The sequence below is a fragment of the Engystomops pustulosus genome, chromosome 9 (assembly GCF_040894005.1).
Source record: "Engystomops pustulosus chromosome 9, aEngPut4.maternal, whole genome shotgun sequence".
Lineage (NCBI taxonomy): Eukaryota > Metazoa > Chordata > Amphibia > Anura > Leptodactylidae > Engystomops > Engystomops pustulosus.
The window spans coordinates 67,227,378-67,246,264 of NC_092419.1; the positions used below are offsets into that span (position 1 = coordinate 67,227,378).

The 18,887-nt window shown below is 45.4% G+C and overlaps 5 pseudogenes; all 5 read right to left on the reverse strand.

Annotated features, from left to right (window-relative positions):
* Window positions 1-34: 34 nt before the first annotated feature.
* On the reverse strand, window positions 35-153 carry LOC140090696 (5S ribosomal RNA; annotated as a pseudogene).
* Window positions 154-223: 70 nt separating this feature from the next.
* Window positions 224-342, reverse strand: LOC140078718 (5S ribosomal RNA; annotated as a pseudogene).
* Window positions 343-412: 70 nt separating this feature from the next.
* LOC140087142 (5S ribosomal RNA) lies at window positions 413-531 on the reverse strand (annotated as a pseudogene).
* Window positions 532-601: 70 nt separating this feature from the next.
* LOC140078525 (5S ribosomal RNA) lies at window positions 602-720 on the reverse strand (annotated as a pseudogene).
* Window positions 721-790: 70 nt separating this feature from the next.
* LOC140092797 (5S ribosomal RNA) lies at window positions 791-909 on the reverse strand (annotated as a pseudogene).
* Window positions 910-18,887: the final 17,978 nt, after the last annotated feature.

Sequence of the window (18,887 nt, forward strand, 5' to 3'; positions counted from 1 at the left end):
ATAGAAAAACTAACACAATTTTCAGGTTCAAAAAGGTCAACAGAACTTGGGATTTCCAGCCAGTCTCCCATGCTGGTACTTGCCAAGCCTTAAGCTGCATTGCTGCTGCGATCTGACGAGAGCAGGCACATTCAGCTTAGAATGGCCGTTGACAGCAGCTGTTCAATTTGAACCTTCTTTTACTATCTCATAGAGAAACTAACACAATTTTCAGGTTCAAAAAGGTCAACGGAACTTGGTATTCCCAGCCAGTCTCCCATGCTGGTACTTGCCAAGCCTTAAGCTGCATTGCTGCTGCGATCTGACGAGAGCAGGCACATTCAGCTTAGAATGGCCGTTGACAGCAGCTGTTCAATTTGAACTTTCTTTTACCATCTTTGACAGAGAAACTAACAATTTTCAGGTTCAAAAAGGTCAACAGAACTTGGGATTCCCAGCCAGTCTCCCATGCTTGTACTTGCCAAGCCTTAAGCTGCATTGTTGCTGCGATCTGACGAGAGCAGGCACATTCAGCTTAGAATGGCCGTTGACAGCAGCTGTTCAATTTGAACCTTCTTTTACTATCTCATAGAGAAACTAACACAATTTTCAGGTTCAAAAAGGTCAACAGAACTTGGCATTCCCAGCCAGTCTCCTATGCTGGTACTTGCCAAGCCTTAAGCTGCATTGCTGCTGCGATCTGACGAGAGCAGGCACATTCAGCTTAGAATGGCCGTTGACAGCAGCTGTTCAATTTGAACCTTCTTTTACTATCTCATAGAGAAACTAACACAATTTTCAGGTTCAAAAAGGTCAACAGAACTTGGGATTCCCAGCCAGTCTCCCATGCTGGTACTTGCCAAGCCTTAAGCTGCATTGCTGCTGCGATCTGACGAGAGCAGGCACATTCAGCTTAGAATGGCGGTTGACAGCAGCTGTTCAATTTGAACTTTCTTTTACTATCTCATAGAAAAACTAACACAATTTTCAGGTTCAAAAAGGTCAACAGAAATTGGGATTTCCAGCCAGTCTCCAATGCTGGTACTTGCCAAGCCTTAAGCTGCATTGCTGCTGCGATCTGACGAGAGCAGCCACATTCAGCTTAGAATGGCCGTTGACAGCAGCTGTTCAATTTGAACCTTCTTTTACTATCTCATAGAGAAACTAACACAATTTTCAGGTTCAAAAAGGTCAACGGAACTTGGGATTCCCAGCCAGTCTCCCATGCTGGTACTTGCCAAGCCTTAAGCTGCATTGCTGCTGCGATCTGACGAGAGCAGGCACATTCAGCTTAGAATGGCCGTTGACAGCAGCTGTTCAATTTGAACTTTCTTTTACTATCTCATAGAAAAACTAACACAATTTTCAGGTTCAAAAAGGTCAACAGAAATTGGGATTTCCAGCCAGTCTCCAATGCTGGTACTTGCCAAGCCTTAAGCTGCATTGCTGCTGCGATCTGACGAGAGCAGGCACATTCAGCTTAGAATGGCCGTTGACAGCAGCTGTTCAATTTGAACTTTCTTTTACTATCTCATAGAAAAACTAACACAATTTTCAGGTTCAAAAAGGTCAACAGAAATTGGGATTTCCAGCCAGTCTCCAATGCTGGTACTTGCCAAGCCTTAAGCTGCATTGCTGCTGCGATCTGACGAGAGCAGGCACATTCAGCTTAGAATGGCCGTTGACAGCAGCTGTTCAATTTGAACCTTCTTTTACTATCTCATAGAGAAACTAACACAATTTTCAGGTTCAAAAAGGTCAACGGAACTTGGGATTCCCAGCCAGTCTCCCATGCTGGTACTTGCCAAGCCTTAAGCTGCATTGCTGCTGCGATCTGACGAGAGCAGGCACATTCAGCTTAGAATGGCCGTTGACAGCAGCTGTTCAATTTGAACCTTCTTTTACCATCTTTGACAGAGAAACTAACAATTTTCAGGTTCAAAAAGGTCAACGGAACTTGGGATTCCCAGCCAGTCTCCCATGCTGGTACTTGCCAAGCCTTAAGCTGCATTGCTGCTGCGATCTGACGAGAGCAGGCACATTCAGCTTAGAATGGCCGTTGACAGCAGCTGTTCAATTTGAACCTTCTTTTACTATCTCATAGAGAAACTAACACAATTTTCAGGTTCAAAAAGGTCAACGGAACTTGGGATTCCCAGCCAGTCTCCCATGCTGGTACTTGCCAAGCCTTAAGCTGCATTGATGCTGCGATCTGACGAGAGCAGGCACATTCAGCTTAGAATGGCCGTTGACAGCAGCTGTTCAATTTGAACCTTCTTTTACTATCTCATAGAGAAACTAACACAATTTTCAGGTTCAAAAAGGTCAACGGAACTTGGGATTCCCAGCCAGTCTCCCATGCTGGTACTTGCCAAGCCTTAAGCTGCATTGCTGCTGCAATCTGACGAGAGCAGGCACATTCAGCTTAGAATGGCCGTTGACAGCAGCTGTTCAATTTGAACCTTCTTTTACCATCTTTGACAGAGAAACTTACAATTTTCAGGTTCAAAAAGGTCAACGGAACTTGGGATTCCCAGCCAGTCTCCCATGCTGGTACTTGCCAAGCCTTAAGCTGCATTGCTGCTGCGATCTGACGAGAGCAGGCACATTCAGCTTAGAATGGCTGTTGACAGCAGCTGTTCAATTTGAACCTTCTTTTACTATCTCATAGAGAAACTAACACAATTTTCAGGTTCAAAAAGGTCAACGGAACTTGGGATTCCCAGCCAGTCTCCCATGCTGGTACTTGCCAAGCCTTAAGCTGCATTGATGCTGCGATCTGACGAGAGCAGGCACATTCAGCTTAGAATGGCCGTTGACAGCAGCTGTTCAGTTTGAACCTTCTTTTACTATCTCATAGAGAAACTAACACAATTTTCAGGTTCAAAAAAGTCAACGGAACTTGGGATTCTCAGCCAGTCTCCCATGCTGGTACTTGCCAAGCCTTAAGCTGCATTGCTGCTGCGATCTGACGAGAGCAGGCACATTCAGCTTAGAATGGCCGTTGACAGCAGCTGTTCAATTTGAACCTTCTTTTACCATCTTTGACAGAGAAACTAACAATTTTCAGGTTCAAAAAGGTCAACGGAACTTGGGATTCCCAGCCAGTCTCCCATGCTGGTACTTGCCAAGCCTTAAGCTGCATTGCTGCTGCGATCTGACGAGAGCAGGCACATTCAGCTTAGAATGGCCGTTGACAGCAGCTGTTCAGTTTGAACCTTCTTTTACTATCTCATAGAGAAACTAACACAATTTTCAGGTTCAAAAAGGTCAACGGAACTTGGGATTCCCAGCGAGTCTCCCATGCTGGTACTTGCCAAGCCTTAAGCTGCATTGCTGCTGCGATCTGACGAGAGCAGGCACATCCAGCTTAGAATGGCCGTTGACAGCAGCTGCCTAATTTCTACTTTTTTTTTACTATCTCATAGAGAAACTAACACAATTTTCAGGTTCAAAAAGGTCAACGGAACTTGGGATTCCCAGCCAGTCTCCCATGCTGGTACTTGCCAAGCCTTAAGCTGCATTGCTGCTGCGATCTGACGAGAGCAGGCACATTCAGCTTAGAATGGCCGTTGACAGCAGCTGTTCAATTTAAACCTTCTTTTACTATCTCATAGAGAAACTAACACAATTTTCAGGTTCAAAAAGGTCAACGGAACTTGGGATTCCCAGCCAGTCTCCCATGCTGGTACTTGCCAAGCCTTAAGCTGCATTGCTGCTGCGATCTGACGAGAGCAGGCACATTCAGCTTAGAATGGCCGTTGACAGCAGCTGTTCAGTTTGAACCTTCTTTTACTATCTCATAGAGAAACTAACACAATTTTCAGGTTCAAAAAGGTCAACGGAACTTGGGATTCCCAGCCAGTCTCCCATGCTGGTACTTGCCAAGCCTTAAGCTGCATTGCTGCTGCGATCTGACGAGAGCAGGCACATTCAGCTTAGAATGGCCGTTGACAGCAGCTGTTCAGTTTGAACCTTCTTTTACTATCTCATAGAGAAACTAACACAATTTTCAGGTTCAAAAAGGTCAACGGAACTTGGGATTCCCAGCCAGTCTCCCATGCTGGTACTTGCCAAGCCTTAAGCTGCATTGCTGCTGCGATCTGACGAGAGCAGGCACATTCAGCTTAGAATGGCCGTTGACAGCAGCTGTTCAGTTTGAACCTTCTTTTACTATCTCATAGAGAAACTAACACAATTTTCAGGTTCAAAAAGGTCAACGGAACTTGGGATTCCCAGCCAGTCTCCCATGCTGGTACTTGCCAAGCCTTAAGCTGCATTGATGCTGCGATCTGACGAGAGCAGGCACATTCAGCTTAGAATGGCCGTTGACAGCAGCTGTTCAGTTTGAACCTTCTTTTACTATCTCATAGAGAAACTAACACAATTTTCAGGTTCAAAAAGGTCAACGGAACTTGGGATTCCCAGCCAGTCTCCCATGCTGGTACTTGCCAAGCCTTAAGCTGCATTGCTGCTGCGATCTGACGAGAGCAGGCACATTCAGCTTAGAATGGCCATTGACAGCAGCTGTTCAATTTGAACCTTCTTTTACCATCTTTGACAGAGAAACTAACAATTTTCAGGTTCAAAAAGGTCAACGGAACTTGGGATTCCCAGCCAGTCTCCCATGCTGGTACTTGCCAAGCCTTAAGCTGCATTGCTGCTGCGATCTGACGAGAGCAGGCACATTCAGCTTAGAATGGCCGTTGACAGCAGCTGTTCAATTTGAACCTTCTTTTACTATCTCATAGAGAAACTAACACAATTTTCAGGTTCAAAAAGGTCAACAGAACTTGGGATTCCCAGCCAGTCTCCCATGCTGGTACTTGCCAAGCCTTAAGCTGCTGCGATCTGACGAGAGCAGGCACATTCAGCTTAGAATGGCCGTTGACAGCAGCTGTTCAATTTGAACCTTCTTTTACTATCTCATAGAGAAACTAACACAATTTTCAGGTTCAAAAAGGTCAACAGAACTTGGGATTCCCAGCCAGTCTCCCATGCTGGTACTTGCCAAGCCTTAAGCTGCATTGCTGCTGCGATCTGACGAGAGCAGGCACATTCAGCTTAGAATGGCCGTTGACAGCAGCTGTTCAGTTTGAACCTTCTTTTACTATCTCATAGAGAAACTAACACAATTTTCAGGTTCAAAAAGGTCAACGGAACTTGGGATTCCCAGCCAGTCTCCCATGCTGGTACTTGCCAAGCCTTAAGCTGCATTGCTGCTGCGATCTGACGAGAGCAGGCACATTCAGCTTAGAATGGCCGTTGACAGCAGCTGTTCAATTTGAACCTTTCTTTTACCATCTTTGACAGAGAAACTAACAATTTTCAGGTTCAAAAAGGTCAACAGAACTTGGGATTCCCAGCCAGTCTCCCATGCTTGTACTTGCCAAGCCTTAAGCTGCATTGTTGCTGCGATCTGACGAGAGCAGGCACATTCAGCTTAGAATGGCCGTTGACAGCAGCTGTTCAATTTGAACCTTCTTTTACTATCTCATAGAGAAACTAACACAATTTTTAGGTTCAAAAAGGTCAACAGAACTTGGCATTCCCAGCTAGTCTCCCATGCTGGTACTTGCCAAGCCTTAAGCTGCATTGCTGCTGCGATCTGACGATAGCAGGCACATTCAGCTTAGAATGGCCGTTGACAGCAGCTGTTCAATTTGAACCTTCTTTTACTATCTCATAGAGAAACTAACACAATTTTCAGGTTCAAAAAGGTCAACAGAACTTGGGATTCCCAGCCAGTCTCCCATGCTGGTACTTGCCAAGCCTTAAGCTGCATTGCTGCTGCGATCTGACGAGAGCAGGCACATTCAGCTTAGAATGGCCGTTGACAGCAGCTGTTCAATTTGAACTTTCTTTTACTATCTCATAGAAAAACTAACACAATTTTCAGGTTCAAAAAGGTCAACAGAACTTGGGATTTCCAGCCAGTCTCCCATGCTGGTACTTGCCAAGCCTTAAGCTGCATTGCTGCTGCGATCTGACGAGAGCAGGCACATTCAGCTTAGAATGGCCGTTGACAGCAGCTGTTCAATTTGAACCTTCTTTTACTATCTCATAGAGAAACTAACACAATTTTCAGGTTCAAAAAGGTCAACGGAACTTGGTATTCCCAGCCAGTCTCCCATGCTGGTACTTGCCAAGCCTTAAGCTGCATTGCTGCTGCGATCTGACGAGAGCAGGCACATTCAGCTTAGAATGGCCGTTGACAGCAGCTGTTCAATTTGAACTTTCTTTTACCATCTTTGACAGAGAAACTAACAATTTTCAGGTTCAAAAAGGTCAACAGAACTTGGGATTCCCAGCCAGTCTCCCATGCTTGTACTTGCCAAGCCTTAAGCTGCATTGTTGCTGCGATCTGACGAGAGCAGGCACATTCAGCTTAGAATGGCCGTTGACAGCAGCTGTTCAATTTGAACCTTCTTTTACTATCTCATAGAGAAACTAACACAATTTTCAGGTTCAAAAAGGTCAACAGAACTTGGCATTCCCAGCCAGTCTCCTATGCTGGTACTTGCCAAGCCTTAAGCTGCATTGCTGCTGCGATCTGACGAGAGCAGGCACATTCAGCTTAGAATGGCCGTTGACAGCAGCTGTTCAATTTGAACCTTCTTTTACTATCTCATAGAGAAACTAACACAATTTTCAGGTTCAAAAAGGTCAACAGAACTTGGGATTCCCAGCCAGTCTCCCATGCTGGTACTTGCCAAGCCTTAAGCTGCATTGATGCTGCGATCTGACGAGAGCAGGCACATTCAGCTTAGAATGGCCGTTGACAGCAGCTGTTCAGTTTGAACCTTCTTTTACTATCTCATAGAGAAACTAACACAATTTTCAGGTTCAAAAAAGTCAACGGAACTTGGGATTCTCAGCCAGTCTCCCATGCTGGTACTTGCCAAGCCTTAAGCTGCATTGATGCTGCGATCTGACGAGAGCAGGCACATTCAGCTTAGAATGGCCGTTGACAGCAGCTGTTCAGTTTGAACCTTCTTTTACTATCTCATAGAGAAACTAACACAATTTTCAGGTTCAAAAAGGTCAACAGAACTTGGGATTCCCAGCCAGTCTCCCATGCTGGTACTTGCCAAGCCTTAAGCTGCATTGCTGCTGCGATCTGACGAGAGCAGGCACATTCAGCTTAGAATGGCTGTTGACAGCAGCTGTTCAATTTGAACCTTCTTTTACTATCTCATAGAGAAACTAACACAATTTTCAGGTTCAAAAAGGTCAACGGAACTTGGGATTCCCAGCCAGTCTCCCATGCTGGTACTTGCCAAGCCTTAAGCTGCATTGATGCTGCGATCTGACGAGAGCAGGCACATTCAGCTTAGAATGGCCGTTGACAGCAGCTGTTCAGTTTGAACCTTCTTTTACTATCTCATAGAGAAACTAACACAATTTTCAGGTTCAAAAAAGTCAACGGAACTTGGGATTCTCAGCCAGTCTCCCATGCTGGTACTTGCCAAGCCTTAAGCTGCATTGCTGCTGCGATCTGACGAGAGCAGGCACATTCAGCTTAGAATGGCCGTTGACAGCAGCTGTTCAATTTGAACCTTCTTTTACCATCTTTGACAGAGAAACTAACAATTTTCAGGTTCAAAAAGGTCAACGGAACTTGGGATTCCCAGCCAGTCTCCCATGCTGGTACTTGCCAAGCCTTAAGCTGCATTGCTGCTGCGATCTGACGAGAGCAGGCACATTCAGCTTACAATGGCCGTTGACAGCAACTGTTCAATTTGAACCTTCTTTTACTATCTCATAGAGAAACTAACACAATTTTCAGGTTCAAAAAGGTCAACGGAACTTGGGATTCCCAGCCAGTCTCCCATGCTGGTACTTGCCAAGCCTTAAGCTGCATTGCTGCTGCGATCTGACGAGAGCAGGCACATTCAGCTTAGAATGGCCGTTGACAGCAGCTGTTCAGTTTGAACCTTCTTTTACTATCTCATAGAGAAACTAACACAATTTTCAGGTTCAAAAAGGTCAACGGAACTTGGGATTCCCAGCGAGTCTCCCATGCTGGTACTTGCCAAGCCTTAAGCTGCATTGCTGCTGCGATCTGACGAGAGCAGGCACATCCAGCTTAGAATGGCCGTTGACAGCAGCTGCCTAATTTCTACTTTTTTTTTACTATCTCATAGAGAAACTAACACAATTTTCAGGTTCAAAAAGGTCAACGGAACTTGGGATTCCCAGCCAGTCTCCCATGCTGGTACTTGCCAAGCCTTAAGCTGCATTGCTGCTGCGATCTGACGAGAGCAGGCACATTCAGCTTAGAATGGCCGTTGACAGCAGCTGTTCAATTTAAACCTTCTTTTACTATCTCATAGAGAAACTAACACAATTTTCAGGTTCAAAAAGGTCAACGGAACTTGGGATTCCCAGCCAGTCTCCCATGCTGGTACTTGCCAAGCCTTAAGCTGCATTGCTGCTGCGATCTGACGAGAGCAGGCACATTCAGCTTAGAATGGCCGTTGACAGCAGCTGTTCAGTTTGAACCTTCTTTTACTATCTCATAGAGAAACTAACACAATTTTCAGGTTCAAAAAGGTCAACGGAACTTGGGATTCCCAGCCAGTCTCCCATGCTGGTACTTGCCAAGCCTTAAGCTGCATTGCTGCTGCGATCTGACGAGAGCAGGCACATTCAGCTTAGAATGGCCGTTGACAGCAGCTGTTCAGTTTGAACCTTCTTTTACTATCTCATAGAGAAACTAACACAATTTTCAGGTTCAAAAAGGTCAACGGAACTTGGGATTCCCAGCCAGTCTCCCATGCTGGTACTTGCCAAGCCTTAAGCTGCATTGCTGCTGCGATCTGACGAGAGCAGGCACATTCAGCTTAGAATGGCCGTTGACAGCAGCTGTTCAGTTTGAACCTTCTTTTACTATCTCATAGAGAAACTAACACAATTTTCAGGTTCAAAAAGGTCAACGGAACTTGGGATTCCCAGCCAGTCTCCCATGCTGGTACTTGCCAAGCCTTAAGCTGCATTGATGCTGCGATCTGACGAGAGCAGGCACATTCAGCTTAGAATGGCCGTTGACAGCAGCTGTTCAGTTTGAACCTTCTTTTACTATCTCATAGAGAAACTAACACAATTTTCAGGTTCAAAAAGGTCAACGGAACTTGGGATTCCCAGCCAGTCTCCCATGCTGGTACTTGCCAAGCCTTAAGCTGCATTGCTGCTGCGATCTGACGAGAGCAGGCACATTCAGCTTAGAATGGCCATTGACAGCAGCTGTTCAATTTGAACCTTCTTTTACCATCTTTGACAGAGAAACTAACAATTTTCAGGTTCAAAAAGGTCAAAGGAACTTGGGATTCCCAGCCAGTCTCCCATGCTGGTACTTGCCAAGCCTTAAGCTGCATTGCTGCTGCGATCTGACGAGAGCAGGCACATTCAGCTTAGAATGGCCGTTGACAGCAGCTGTTCAATTTGAACCTTCTTTTACTATCTCATAGAGAAACTAACACAATTTTCAGGTTCAAAAAGGTCAACAGAACTTGGGATTCCCAGCCAGTCTCCCATGCTGGTACTTGCCAAGCCTTAAGCTGCTGCGATCTGACGAGAGCAGGCACATTCAGCTTAGAATGGCCGTTGACAGCAGCTGTTCAATTTGAACCTTCTTTTACTATCTCATAGAGAAACTAACACAATTTTCAGGTTCAAAAAGGTCAACAGAACTTGGGATTCCCAGCCAGTCTCCCATGCTGGTACTTGCCAAGCCTTAAGCTGCATTGCTGCTGCGATCTGACGAGAGCAGGCACATTCAGCTTAGAATGGCCGTTGACAGCAGCTGTTCAGTTTGAACCTTCTTTTACTATCTCATAGAGAAACTAACACAATTTTCAGGTTCAAAAAGGTCAACGGAACTTGGGATTCCCAGCCAGTCTCCCATGCTGGTACTTGCCAAGCCTTAAGCTGCATTGCTGCTGCGATCTGACGAGAGCAGGCACATTCAGCTTAGAATGGCCGTTGACAGCAGCTGTTCAATTTGAACCTTTCTTTTACCATCTTTGACAGAGAAACTAACAATTTTCAGGTTCAAAAAGGTCAACAGAACTTGGGATTCCCAGCCAGTCTCCCATGCTTGTACTTGCCAAGCCTTAAGCTGCATTGTTGCTGCGATCTGACGAGAGCAGGCACATTCAGCTTAGAATGGCCGTTGACAGCAGCTGTTCAATTTGAACCTTCTTTTACTATCTCATAGAGAAACTAACACAATTTTTAGGTTCAAAAAGGTCAACAGAACTTGGCATTCCCAGCTAGTCTCCCATGCTGGTACTTGCCAAGCCTTAAGCTGCATTGCTGCTGCGATCTGACGATAGCAGGCACATTCAGCTTAGAATGGCCGTTGACAGCAGCTGTTCAATTTGAACCTTCTTTTACTATCTCATAGAGAAACTAACACAATTTTCAGGTTCAAAAAGGTCAACAGAACTTGGGATTCCCAGCCAGTCTCCCATGCTGGTACTTGCCAAGCCTTAAGCTGCATTGCTGCTGCGATCTGACGAGAGCAGGCACATTCAGCTTAGAATGGCCGTTGACAGCAGCTGTTCAATTTGAACTTTCTTTTACTATCTCATAGAAAAACTAACACAATTTTCAGGTTCAAAAAGGTCAACAGAACTTGGGATTTCCAGCCAGTCTCCCATGCTGGTACTTGCCAAGCCTTAAGCTGCATTGCTGCTGCGATCTGACGAGAGCAGGCACATTCAGCTTAGAATGGCCGTTGACAGCAGCTGTTCAATTTGAACCTTCTTTTACTATCTCATAGAGAAACTAACACAATTTTCAGGTTCAAAAAGGTCAACGGAACTTGGTATTCCCAGCCAGTCTCCCATGCTGGTACTTGCCAAGCCTTAAGCTGCATTGCTGCTGCGATCTGACGAGAGCAGGCACATTCAGCTTAGAATGGCCGTTGACAGCAGCTGTTCAATTTGAACTTTCTTTTACCATCTTTGACAGAGAAACTAACAATTTTCAGGTTCAAAAAGGTCAACAGAACTTGGGATTCCCAGCCAGTCTCCCATGCTTGTACTTGCCAAGCCTTAAGCTGCATTGTTGCTGCGATCTGACGAGAGCAGGCACATTCAGCTTAGAATGGCCGTTGACAGCAGCTGTTCAATTTGAACCTTCTTTTACTATCTCATAGAGAAACTAACACAATTTTCAGGTTCAAAAAGGTCAACAGAACTTGGCATTCCCAGCCAGTCTCCTATGCTGGTACTTGCCAAGCCTTAAGCTGCATTGCTGCTGCGATCTGACGAGAGCAGGCACATTCAGCTTAGAATGGCCGTTGACAGCAGCTGTTCAATTTGAACCTTCTTTTACTATCTCATAGAGAAACTAACACAATTTTCAGGTTCAAAAAGGTCAACAGAACTTGGGATTCCCAGCCAGTCTCCCATGCTGGTACTTGCCAAGCCTTAAGCTGCATTGCTGCTGCGATCTGACGAGAGCAGGCACATTCAGCTTAGAATGGCGGTTGACAGCAGCTGTTCAATTTGAACTTTCTTTTACTATCTCATAGAAAAACTAACACAATTTTCAGGTTCAAAAAGGTCAACAGAAATTGGGATTTCCAGCCAGTCTCCAATGCTGGTACTTGCCAAGCCTTAAGCTGCATTGCTGCTGCGATCTGACGAGAGCAGCCACATTCAGCTTAGAATGGCCGTTGACAGCAGCTGTTCAATTTGAACCTTCTTTTACTATCTCATAGAGAAACTAACACAATTTTCAGGTTCAAAAAGGTCAACGGAACTTGGGATTCCCAGCCAGTCTCCCATGCTGGTACTTGCCAAGCCTTAAGCTGCATTGCTGCTGCGATCTGACGAGAGCAGGCACATTCAGCTTAGAATGGCCGTTGACAGCAGCTGTTCAATTTGAACTTTCTTTTACTATCTCATAGAAAAACTAACACAATTTTCAGGTTCAAAAAGGTCAACAGAAATTGGGATTTCCAGACAGTCTCCAATGCTGGTACTTGCCAAGCCTTAAGCTGCATTGCTGCTGCGATCTGACGAGAGCAGGCACATTCAGCTTAGAATGGCCGTTGACAGCAGCTGTTCAATTTGAACTTTCTTTTACTATCTCATAGAAAAACTAACACAATTTTCAGGTTCAAAAAGGTCAACAGAAATTGGGATTTCCAGCCAGTCTCCAATGCTGGTACTTGCCAAGCCTTAAGCTGCATTGCTGCTGCGATCTGACGAGAGCAGGCACATTCAGCTTAGAATGGCCGTTGACAGCAGCTGTTCAATTTGAACCTTCTTTTACTATCTCATAGAGAAACTAACACAATTTTCAGGTTCAAAAAGGTCAACGGAACTTGGGATTCCCAGCCAGTCTCCCATGCTGGTACTTGCCAAGCCTTAAGCTGCATTGCTGCTGCGATCTGACGAGAGCAGGCACATTCAGCTTAGAATGGCCGTTGACAGCAGCTGTTCAATTTGAACCTTCTTTTACCATCTTTGACAGAGAAACTAACAATTTTCAGGTTCAAAAAGGTCAACGGAACTTGGGATTCCCAGCCAGTCTCCCATGCTGGTACTTGCCAAGCCTTAAGCTGCATTGCTGCTGCGATCTGACGAGAGCAGGCACATTCAGCTTAGAATGGCCGTTGACAGCAGCTGTTCAATTTGAACCTTCTTTTACTATCTCATAGAGAAACTAACACAATTTTCAGGTTCAAAAAGGTCAACGGAACTTGGGATTCCCAGCCAGTCTCCCATGCTGGTACTTGCCAAGCCTTAAGCTGCATTGATGCTGCGATCTGACGAGAGCAGGCACATTCAGCTTAGAATGGCCGTTGACAGCAGCTGTTCAGTTTGAACCTTCTTTTACTATCTCATAGAGAAACTAACACAATTTTCAGGTTCAAAAAGGTCAACGGAACTTGGGATTCCCAGCCAGTCTCCCATGCTGGTACTTGCCAAGCCTTAAGCTGCATTGCTGCTGCAATCTGACGAGAGCAGGCACATTCAGCTTAGAATGGCCGTTGACAGCAGCTGTTCAATTTGAACCTTCTTTTACCATCTTTGACAGAGAAACTTACAATTTTCAGGTTCAAAAAGGTCAACGGAACTTGGGATTCCCAGCCAGTCTCCCATGCTGGTACTTGCCAAGCCTTAAGCTGCATTGCTGCTGCGATCTGACGAGAGCAGGCACATTCAGCTTAGAATGGCTGTTGACAGCAGCTGTTCAATTTGAACCTTCTTTTACTATCTCATAGAGAAACTAACACAATTTTCAGGTTCAAAAAGGTCAACGGAACTTGGGATTCCCAGCCAGTCTCCCATGCTGGTACTTGCCAAGCCTTAAGCTGCATTGATGCTGCGATCTGACGAGAGCAGGCACATTCAGCTTAGAATGGCCGTTGACAGCAGCTGTTCAGTTTGAACCTTCTTTTACTATCTCATAGAGAAACTAACACAATTTTCAGGTTCAAAAAGGTCAACGGAACTTGGGATTCTCAGCCAGTCTCCCATGCTGGTACTTGCCAAGCCTTAAGCTGCATTGCTGCTGCGATCTGACGAGAGCAGGCACATTCAGCTTAGAATGGCCGTTGACAGCAGCTGTTCAATTTGAACCTTCTTTTACCATCTTTGACAGAGAAACTAACAATTTTCAGGTTCAAAAAGGTCAACGGAACTTGGGATTCCCAGCCAGTCTCCCATGCTGGTACTTGCCAAGCCTTAAGCTGCATTGCTGCTGCGATCTGACGAGAGCAGGCACATTCAGCTTACAATGGCCGTTGACAGCAACTGTTCAATTTGAACCTTCTTTTACTATCTCATAGAGAAACTAACACAATTTTCAGGTTCAAAAAGGTCAACGGAACTTGGGATTCCCAGCCAGTCTCCCATGCTGGTACTTGCCAAGCCTTAAGCTGCATTGCTGCTGCGATCTGACGAGAGCAGGCACATTCAGCTTAGAATGGCCGTTGACAGCAGCTGTTCAGTTTGAACCTTCTTTTACTATCTCATAGAGAAACTAACACAATTTTCAGGTTCAAAAAGGTCAACGGAACTTGGGATTCCCAGCGAGTCTCCCATGCTGGTACTTGCCAAGCCTTAAGCTGCATTGCTGCTGCGATCTGACGAGAGCAGGCACATCCAGCTTAGAATGGCCGTTGACAGCAGCTGCCTAATTTCTACTTTTTTTTTACTATCTCATAGAGAAACTAACACAATTTTCAGGTTCAAAAAGGTCAACGGAACTTGGGATTCCCAGCCAGTCTCCCATGCTGGTACTTGCCAAGCCTTAAGCTGCATTGCTGCTGCGATCTGACGAGAGCAGGCACATTCAGCTTAGAATGGCCGTTGACAGCAGCTGTTCAATTTAAACCTTCTTTTACTATCTCATAGAGAAACTAACACAATTTTCAGGTTCAAAAAGGTCAACGGAACTTGGGATTCCCAGCCAGTCTCCCATGCTGGTACTTGCCAAGCCTTAAGCTGCATTGCTGCTGCGATCTGACGAGAGCAGGCACATTCAGCTTAGAATGGCCGTTGACAGCAGCTGTTCAATTTGAACTTTCTTTTACCATCTTTGACAGAGAAACTAACAATTTTCAGGTTCAAAAAGGTCAACAGAACTTGGGATTCCCAGCCAGTCTCCCATGCTTGTACTTGCCAAGCCTTAAGCTGCATTGTTGCTGCGATCTGACGAGAGCAGGCACATTCAGCTTAGAATGGCCGTTGACAGCAGCTGTTCAATTTGAACCTTCTTTTACTATCTCATAGAGAAACTAACACAATTTTCAGGTTCAAAAAGGTCAACAGAACTTGGCATTCCCAGCCAGTCTCCTATGCTGGTACTTGCCAAGCCTTAAGCTGCATTGCTGCTGCGATCTGACGAGAGCAGGCACATTCAGCTTAGAATGGCCGTTGACAGCAGCTGTTCAATTTGAACCTTCTTTTACTATCTCATAGAGAAACTAACACAATTTTCAGGTTCAAAAAGGTCAACAGAACTTGGGATTCCCAGCCAGTCTCCCATGCTGGTACTTGCCAAGCCTTAAGCTGCATTGCTGCTGCGATCTGACGAGAGCAGGCACATTCAGCTTAGAATGGCGGTTGACAGCAGCTGTTCAATTTGAACTTTCTTTTACTATCTCATAGAAAAACTAACACAATTTTCAGGTTCAAAAAGGTCAACAGAAATTGGGATTTCCAGCCAGTCTCCAATGCTGGTACTTGCCAAGCCTTAAGCTGCATTGCTGCTGCGATCTGACGAGAGCAGCCACATTCAGCTTAGAATGGCCGTTGACAGCAGCTGTTCAATTTGAACCTTCTTTTACTATCTCATAGAGAAACTAACACAATTTTCAGGTTCAAAAAGGTCAACGGAACTTGGGATTCCCAGCCAGTCTCCCATGCTGGTACTTGCCAAGCCTTAAGCTGCATTGCTGCTGCGATCTGACGAGAGCAGGCACATTCAGCTTAGAATGGCCGTTGACAGCAGCTGTTCAATTTGAACTTTCTTTTACTATCTCATAGAAAAACTAACACAATTTTCAGGTTCAAAAAGGTCAACAGAAATTGGGATTTCCAGCCAGTCTCCAATGCTGGTACTTGCCAAGCCTTAAGCTGCATTGCTGCTGCGATCTGACGAGAGCAGGCACATTCAGCTTAGAATGGCCGTTGACAGCAGCTGTTCAATTTGAACTTTCTTTTACTATCTCATAGAAAAACTAACACAATTTTCAGGTTCAAAAAGGTCAACAGAAATTGGGATTTCCAGCCAGTCTCCAATGCTGGTACTTGCCAAGCCTTAAGCTGCATTGCTGCTGCGATCTGACGAGAGCAGGCACATTCAGCTTAGAATGGCCGTTGACAGCAGCTGTTCAATTTGAACCTTCTTTTACTATCTCATAGAGAAACTAACACAATTTTCAGGTTCAAAAAGGTCAACGGAACTTGGGATTCCCAGCCAGTCTCCCATGCTGGTACTTGCCAAGCCTTAAGCTGCATTGCTGCTGCGATCTGACGAGAGCAGGCACATTCAGCTTAGAATGGCCGTTGACAGCAGCTGTTCAATTTGAACCTTCTTTTACCATCTTTGACAGAGAAACTAACAATTTTCAGGTTCAAAAAGGTCAACGGAACTTGGGATTCCCAGCCAGTCTCCCATGCTGGTACTTGCCAAGCCTTAAGCTGCATTGCTGCTGCGATCTGACGAGAGCAGGCACATTCAGCTTAGAATGGCCGTTGACAGCAGCTGTTCAATTTGAACCTTCTTTTACTATCTCATAGAGAAACTAACACAATTTTCAGGTTCAAAAAGGTCAACGGAACTTGGGATTCCCAGCCAGTCTCCCATGCTGGTACTTGCCAAGCCTTAAGCTGCATTGATGCTGCGATCTGACGAGAGCAGGCACATTCAGCTTAGAATGGCCGTTGACAGCAGCTGTTCAGTTTGAACCTTCTTTTACTATCTCATAGAGAAACTAACACAATTTTCAGGTTCAAAAAGGTCAACGGAACTTGGGATTCCCAGCCAGTCTCCCATGCTGGTACTTGCCAAGCCTTAAGCTGCATTGCTGCTGCAATCTGACGAGAGCAGGCACATTCAGCTTAGAATGGCCGTTGACAGCAGCTGTTCAATTTGAACCTTCTTTTACCATCTTTGACAGAGAAACTTACAATTTTCAGGTTCAAAAAGGTCAACGGAACTTGGGATTCCCAGCCAGTCTCCCATGCTGGTACTTGCCAAGCCTTAAGCTGCATTGCTGCTGCGATCTGACGAGAGCAGGCACATTCAGCTTAGAATGGCTGTTGACAGCAGCTGTTCAATTTGAACCTTCTTTTACTATCTCATAGAGAAACTAACACAATTTTCAGGTTCAAAAAGGTCAACGGAACTTGGGATTCCCAGCCAGTCTCCCATGCTGGTACTTGCCAAGCCTTAAGCTGCATTGATGCTGCGATCTGACGAGAGCAGGCACATTCAGCTTAGAATGGCCGTTGACAGCAGCTGTTCAGTTTGAACCTTCTTTTACTATCTCATAGAGAAACTAACACAATTTTCAGGTTCAAAAAGGTCAACGGAACTTGGGATTCCCAGCCAGTCTCCCATGCTGGTACTTTCCAAGCCTTAAGCTGCATTGCTGCTGCAATCTGACGAGAGCAGGCACATTCAGCTTAGAATGGCCGTTGACAGCAGCAGTTCAATTTGAACCTTCTTTTACCATCTTTGACAGAGAAACTAACAATTTTCAGGTTCAAAAAGGGCAACGGAACTTGGGATTCCCAGCCAGTCTCCCATGCTGGTACTTGCCAAGCCTTAAGCTGCATTGATGCTGCGATCTGACGAGAGCAGGCACATTCAGCTTAGAATGGCCGTTGACAGCAGCTGTTCAGTTTGAACCTTCTTTTACTATCTCATAGAGAAACTAACACAATTTTCAGGTTCAAAAAGGTCAACAGAACTTGGGATTCCCAGCCAGTCTCCCATGCTGGTACTTGCCAAGCCTTAAGCTGCATTGCTGCTGCAATCTGACGAGAGCAGGCACATTCAGCTTAGAATGGCCGTTGACAGCAGCTGTTCAGTTTGAACCTTCTTTTACTATCTCATAGAGAAACTAACACAATTTTCAGGTTCAAAAAGGTCAACGGAACTTGGGATTCCCAGCCAGTCTCCCATGCTGGTACTTGCCAAGCCTTAAGCTGCATTGCTGCTGCGATCTGACGAGAGCAGGCACATTCAGCTTAGAATGGCCGTTGACAGCAGCTGTTCAGTTTGAACCTTCTTTTACTATCTCATAGAGAAACTAAAACAATTTTCAGGTTCAAAAAGGTCAACGGAACTTGGGATTCCCAGCCAGTCTCCCATGCTGGTACTTGCCAAGCCTTAAGCTGCATTGCTGCTGCGATCTGACGAGAGCACGCACATTCAGCTTAGAATGGCCGTTGACAGCAGCTGTTCAATTTGAACCTTCTTTTACTATCTCATAGAGAAACTAACACAATTTTCAGGTTCAAAAAGGTCAACGGAACTTGGGATTCCCAGCCAGTCTCCCATGATGGTACTTGCCAAGCCTTAAGCTGCATTGCTGCTGCTATCTGACGAGAGCAGGCACATTCAGCTTAGAATGGCCATTGACAGCAGCTGTTCAGTTTGAACCTTCTTTTACTATCTCATAGAGAAACTAACACAATTTTCAGGTTCAAAAAGGTCAACGGAACTTGGGATTCCCAGCCAGTCTCCCATGCTGGTACTTGCCAAGCCTTAAGCTGCATTGCTGCTGCGATCTGACGAGAGCAGGCACATTCAGCTTAGAATGGCCATTGACAGCAGCTGTTCAATTTGAACCTTCTTTTACCATCTTTGACAGAGAAACTAACAATTTTCAGGTTCAAAAAGGTCAACGGAACTTGGGATTCCCAGCCAGTCTCCCATGCTGGTACTTGCCAAGCCTTAAGCTGCATTGCTGCTGCGATCTGACGAGAGAAGGCACATTCAGCTTAGAATGGCCGTTGACAGCAGCTGTTCAATTTGAACCTTCTTTTACTATCTCATAGAGAAACTAACACAATTTTCAGGTTCAAAAAGGTCAACAGAACTTGGGATTCCCAGCCAGTCTCCCATGCTGGTACTTGCCAAGCCTTAAGCTGCATTGCTGCTGCGATCTGACGAGAGCAGGCACATTCAGCTTAGAATGGCCGTTGACAGCAGCTGTTCAATTTGAACCTTCTTTTACCATCTTTGACAGAGAAACTAACAATTTTCAGGTTCAAAAAGGTCAACGGAACTTGGGATTCCCAGCCAGTCTCCCATGCTGGTACTTGCCAAGCCTTAAGCTGCATTGCTGCTGCGATCTGACGAGAGCAGGCACATTCAGCTTACAATGGCCGTTGACAGCAGCTGTTCAATTTGAACCTTCTTTTACTATC